This window comes from Orcinus orca, chromosome 11 (genome assembly GCF_937001465.1).
Source record: "Orcinus orca chromosome 11, mOrcOrc1.1, whole genome shotgun sequence".
In the NCBI taxonomy this organism is placed as follows: domain Eukaryota; kingdom Metazoa; phylum Chordata; class Mammalia; order Artiodactyla; family Delphinidae; genus Orcinus; species Orcinus orca.
This window is the reverse complement of record NC_064569.1, coordinates 97,167,792-97,173,791: the sequence shown is the minus strand read 5'-3', so window position 1 is coordinate 97,173,791 and position 6,000 is coordinate 97,167,792. Positions and strand designations below refer to the sequence as shown.

At 43.9% G+C, this 6,000-nt stretch overlaps 1 long non-coding RNA gene across 1 annotated transcript in view; it reads right to left on the bottom strand.

Moving 5' to 3' along the window:
* Positions 1–4,675: 4,675 nt before the first annotated feature.
* Positions 4,676–6,000, bottom strand: part of LOC125960485 (uncharacterized) — a 327,476-nt gene continuing 326,151 nt past the window's right edge. Inside the window, exon 2 of the long non-coding RNA XR_007470188.1 lies at positions 4,676–4,832. This is a non-coding gene — a long non-coding RNA (uncharacterized LOC125960485). The remainder of the gene's footprint in view (positions 4,833–6,000) is intronic.

Genomic DNA, 6,000 nt, shown 5'->3' with positions numbered 1-6,000 from the left:
ACCCAGACGTTGGCCCTCAGCTGTCAGCCTTTGGAGAGCGGTTGCATGGGCTAAAGAAATTGCCCTGCCCAACTGAGGTCATGCCTCCTTCAGGGGGCAGCCTGCATCTAATCAATGTGGGTGAATAAAGGCCTGGGCCCTTCCCCCAACCCAAGAACTCAGAAGGACCATCCGAGCTCCAGAGCTCTCCATGGAGTTGGTTAAGGCTTCCGTTGATACTGTACTGTGGCTAAATGCCTCCTCCTGTACAAGCCTGCTTCTTCCCCTCCTTCCCACGGATGCCAATCCCAAGAGTGTTCCCTAATAAATTTCCTGTACCCTAATCTCCTTCTCAGAGTCAAGTTCCCAGGAGATTCAAACTGCCTCCCTAATCTTTGAAATTTGTTGAGGTTAGCTTTACAGTCTAGCATCTTCTCTAAACTTTCTGTGCATCCTTGAAAACAATGCGATTGGGGTACCATAGTCTACATATGTCGATTATATTGAACTTGTAACTGTGCTCCTCAAATGTCCTGTATCTTCACTGAGATGACCTAAAAAATACCCCATCATGAGGTGGATATGTCTCTACTCCTGTCCTTCCCATGTTCGTTTATATTTTTGCAGCTATGATATTAGTTATGTATAAATTGAGAACTGTTGAACTTCCCGGCAAATTGAACTTTCCATCATTTACTGACCATCTTATCTCTAAAAATGCTTTTCTCCACAAAACTCTATTTCTATCTTATGAATACAGCCACAGCAGCTTTCTTTGTGTTAGTATTTGCCTAGTATATTTTTGCTACACTTGGACTTTCAACAATTCTGGGTCCTTATGTTTGAGGTTTATCTCCTGTTAGAGAACATAATCTAGATGTTTTTAGAATCTAGTCTGAGAATCTTCTTTTAACTGAAGAGTTTGGTCCTTTTACATGTATTACTGATAAAGTTTATATTCTAGATGAAATTCTATAGTCTTACAATGTATTTTCTATTCATTCCAAATTTTCCTGCCCCCAGCCTCTTCTTTACCTTCCTTTCAATCATTTGAGACTTTTATCATCTTTTTCTTATCCGAATTTTTCCAATTGTTTGGAAATTGTACATGCTATTACTATTTATTCGTACTCACCCTAGCCATTCTAACACTGGGCACTTAACTAATAACGTCTAAACTTAATCAATATATTTGCCCTCTTCTCAAGTACTTGAAGGAATTTGAAAACTTTAATTTTGACCATCCCCTGCAAAATTATATGGTGTTGTTCAGTATTTTAGTAGCAGCCTGTATTTCTCCTACCATAAATGAGACATTATTGTTGTGGAGTCATACAGTTCTTTTTGTTTGTTTGTTTCTTTCCAAATATTTGCCCATATCTTTGCCCATTTTTCCTTCTTATGTATCTGGCCTTTCCTCTGGAATAATTTTTATTCTGCCTGAAGTACATTACATTTAGAATTTTCTTTAGTGAGGCCTTTCAGTAGTAGGATCTCACTGCTTTTACTTGTCTGCATATGTCTTAATTTCTCCCTTACTCTTTTTTTTTTTTTTTTTTTTGTGGTATGCGGGCCTCTCACTGTTGTGGCCTCTCCCGTTGCAGAGCACAGGCTCCGGACTCGCAAGCTCAGCGGCCGTGGCTCACAGGCCCAGCCGCTCCGCGGCATGTGGGATCTTCTGGACCGGGGCACAAACCTGTGTCCCCTGCATCAGCAGGCGGACTCTCAACCACTGCGCCACCAGGGAAGCCCTCTCCCTTACTCTTGAAGGATAGTATAGAGCTCTAAGCTGACGAGTTTTTTCTCAGCACATAGAAGATATAATCCCACCATCTCCTGGCTTCCATTGAAGACAGTGAGAAGTCAGCTGTCACTCCAACGACAGACCCTTTGGAGATCATCTTTTTTTCTCTGGTGCTCTTAGCCTCTTCTCTCTGATGTTCCACAGTCTTACTATCATGTGTCTAGACAGGAATTTCTTTTTATTTACCTTACTTGGGATTCACTAGGCTTCCTGAATCTGAAGTTTTGTATCTATAACAATTTTACCAAATTACCAGGCATTATGTCCTCATATATTGCCTGTCCCTCCATCCTATCATCTCCTTCTAGAACTCTGAATAGATGTACCCTAGGCCTTGTCACTCTATTCTTCTGGATAATTCCTGTGGCTAGATGGGTTTACTAATCCTGTCTTTGGCTGTAGCTAATCTGTCGTTCAACCTGTCCGTTGAGTTTCAAATTATAAGTCTTATATTTCTCATTCCCATCAGTTTTCTTGGGTTCATTTTTGAATCTGGTTGCTCATGACAATGACAGTCTCTTATTCTCTGCTCATGCTGTCAAATTTCTCTTTTATTTCTTTAGAAACACAAAAATAGTTGTTTAAACTTGTTTTAGTCTGCATAGGATAATTTCAAATCTCAAGTCTTAAAGGATCTGTTTCTACTGCTTCTTGCTCCTGCTGGTTCTCTTTTTCTCCTTGTGAAGTTTATTATTTTCCACTGTGAGCTGCTCCCTTTCTCTGGAACTGTATTTGTGGACATTCTATAAGGCTGACACTTATTAGTTGAATTCTTCAAAGGAGGCGTAGAGTTTGCTTCTGCCAGTTGACTGGGGACACAACCAAGCAGGGGCCATTTTAAATTCTCCAGTTGAGTTTGTTTGAACCACACAAGCAGCGTGAATTCAAACTGAAAAGCATGTGAGGACCAGCTTGTGGTTGCAAATTCTCAAGTGAGATTTTTTTTTTCCTCTCAACCCAATGTCAAGGTCAGAACAGGCAGGTTTCCTTTCTGTTCTCTTCTGCAGGATGAGATTTACTTTTCATTCTTTCCTTACCCTCTGGACATAGCCCTTTGGACTCTAACTTTGAAGGGAGCCTCCCATGAAATCCTCCCCTTGAGTGGTGTCCCGTGTTTATCTCCTGTTCCTTGCATCCATCTCACACAGCTACAGAAACAGAAGGTCAAAGGCTCCCACCTCCACTTCATTTCAGACATCCATCATTTCCCTACTTTCCCGCCAACTCAGCAATGTGTCAAGAAATAAGTTAAAAAAATATTTTATCCAGCCTGTTAATTATAACCAGGGGAGCTGTTAAAGGGATCTAATCTGGCTGAGTGCCAGGAACAGAAGTTCTCTCTGAGAACTTTCCAGAACTTGCTTTGGCCTTAAGCCTGTTTGCCACTGTTAACACACACTACCTCATCCCGTGATTACCTGTAGGCTTGTTTTTGTGGTTGTGGTTTTGGTTGTGTTGTTTTCCCCTCGAGACCATGGGCTCCTCAAGGACCAGGAGGAAGGGGAGTCCAGTGTTCTCACTGGATGAAATAACGAAGGCACCGGAGAAACGTGTGCTGGAAGTTGAATGAATGAATGAACAAACCAGTCCTCATTACGACGCCCACCCTGCTTCATCTGTACCATCTATTAATTTCAAGTCCAACCAGCGCCTTGACTTACACTTTCTCTTAGGTGTCGGGAGAAAGGATGGTAATTGTGCAAGACATTTGCACGTCACTCACTGTTCATCACAGCTGCACCCTGGTGCTTAGAACCGCACTTCAACCAGGATATGGTCACAGAAAGCTTCAGAAGTAACCAATTAAAAAAAAAAAAAGGTTTCGTGCCACAAAATGAAAATACTTCTTGCCAGCTGGAATCAAACCAACCAAATGTGGGACCTGTGGGTTTCAGTAACCCTAACCAGAAGGCCCAACCCATGGGCATCAGAGCCTGGCAGGGAATAAGCTGGCCTGTCTGACAGCATGGATGTCTCAGCCCTCGTCTTTCTTAAAATGGAACTAATCCTGGTACCTAAATATACATGGGTCTTTCAAAACCTTGCTGCTTCTCCCACCTACCTTCACACTTCTGACTCAAGGGGGAAAAATAACCCACCAGCAATTCATCTTCTTCAAGGGCTGCCACAAGCTTATATTTTTTCTCTTTTCACAGCTGAGTTATTTCTGATCTCGGTCCTGGCAAAAAGCAACATAGAGCAACCGTGGCTGGGAGACTTCTGGAAGCTGTGCCAAGCCAAACAGTGTCTCAGAGTCCACATCGGACCCGCCAGCCTCGCGAAAGTGTATTTTAACTTGACGGAAAAACACCTTGAAATGCTCGCGATGTAAAACCGGTGAAAATGAGGGTCAGAAAGGAGACGCTCCCAAGTTGTAATGTGAGGCGGTCTCTCGGCCCCTGAACACGTGGCCTCGGGGCTTGCGAAGAATCATGAAAACACGAGCGCTAGGGAGGCCCCAGAGGCTCCAGGGACAGCAAAGTTCAGAGGTAAAAGGCAAGCTTGTGAGTCGGACAAAACCAGGTTTGCGGGCTTCCCGACCTCTCCTCAGCTTCGTGACCCTGAGCTAGTCACTTCCCCAGGCTCCATTTTCTGAACCTAAGAGAGAGGTGATGCTAATATACCTACCTCATAAGGTTGTCGTGACAGTCAAATAAAAGTATATACGTAATTATATATAATCACAGTGTTTATCGAGTTCAGAGCAGACTAAGTGTTCGTCGTATGACAGATGCTGCATTTTTACTGTGTATCGACACTTGTGAGATGGTGATCATGATGGTGGGGGACAAGAAATTGAACTGAGAGGGAAACAGACACGTTCAAAGTTATTTTTAGAAGCAGGGGCAGGGACTTCCCTGGTGGCACAGTGGATAAGACCCTGCCCTTCCTAATTTCTTTCTTTTTTTTTTTTTTTTTTTTTTTGCGGTACGCGGGCCTCTCACTGTTGTGGCCTCTCCCGTTGCGGAGCACAGGCTCCGGACATGCAGGCTCAGCGGCCATGGCTCACGGGCCCAGCCGCTCCACAGCATGTGGGATCTTCCCGGACCTGGGCACGAACCCGTGTCCCCTGCATCGGCAGGCGAACTCTCAACCACTGCGCCACCAGGGAAGCCCCAAGACTCTGCCCTTCCATTGCAGGGGGCAAGGGTTTGATCCCTGGTTGGGGAAATAAGATCCCCACATGCCATGAGGCCAAAAAATTAATTAATTTTAAAAAAAACTGTATGGGCAGAAGCAGAACGACAGCCCAGGAGAGCTAAGGAACTCTCATACCTCCTATTTACACCTTTGTTCTTTTGCTCTACTTTCTAGAATATTTCTTCAAACTTATAAGATTGGAAGAGTTCAAATTTATAAAATTTACAGATTTCCAATCCTGCATTTTTTTCACATTGCCCATTTCTAATACTGTGGTCATACTTTTCCTAATACTTACTATTAGGTAAATATCTAACCTGGTCTCATGCTCACTAAGTGCCCTCATATATACCTTCTGGTTTCTGTTTTAGATCGACTTTGTGAGGTCATGTAGGTATACCCATTGCTCAGATGAAGAAACTGAGGGACAGAGAAACAAAATGACTTGTCCAATGCCAGGAAGTCCGTAGGGATTTGAAGTCAAACCTCCCGGCTTGAGATCTGCCTCCCTTGTGGGAAAGCAACCCCGCTTTTCTCTTCTAAATAATCAAGTTCACATTTGCTGAGGTCTGCTCCTGTGCTCACTCAGGGGACTCAGCAAGGAATTGGACACACTCCTTTTCTTGAGGAAGCTCACAGGCTAATGGGCCAGAGAGACACTAAGGAAATAAACAGGGGGCTTCCAATAGAGATGACAGATTCAACAGCTGCATCAACTTTTTCCCTCCCCAAACCCTATTAAAAATATAGCAAAGGGATTTTCGAAAGCCAGAAACAAAAGAGAATGGAAAGGATGGGGGAGGAGACAGCAACAAATACATTCAGGTGAGGAAGCTGAATGCTAAGCTGGTCGTGAGGCACGTTAAGACCAACTGGACTTCATGATGAATCCCCAGAGGGCTTGGGGCCCGGGCAGTGCCAGGAAGTGAGTGGGGCTCAGCTAAAATGAGGAAGAGGACGCGTCGGTCATCTGTTCAAGGAATAGTTAATAAAACAGAGTCTTCTCCTCAATTCCAGGCCACCAAGGACAAGCCTCCACAACCACTCCTTGGCAGAAGCCTGGGCTTTACACGCTT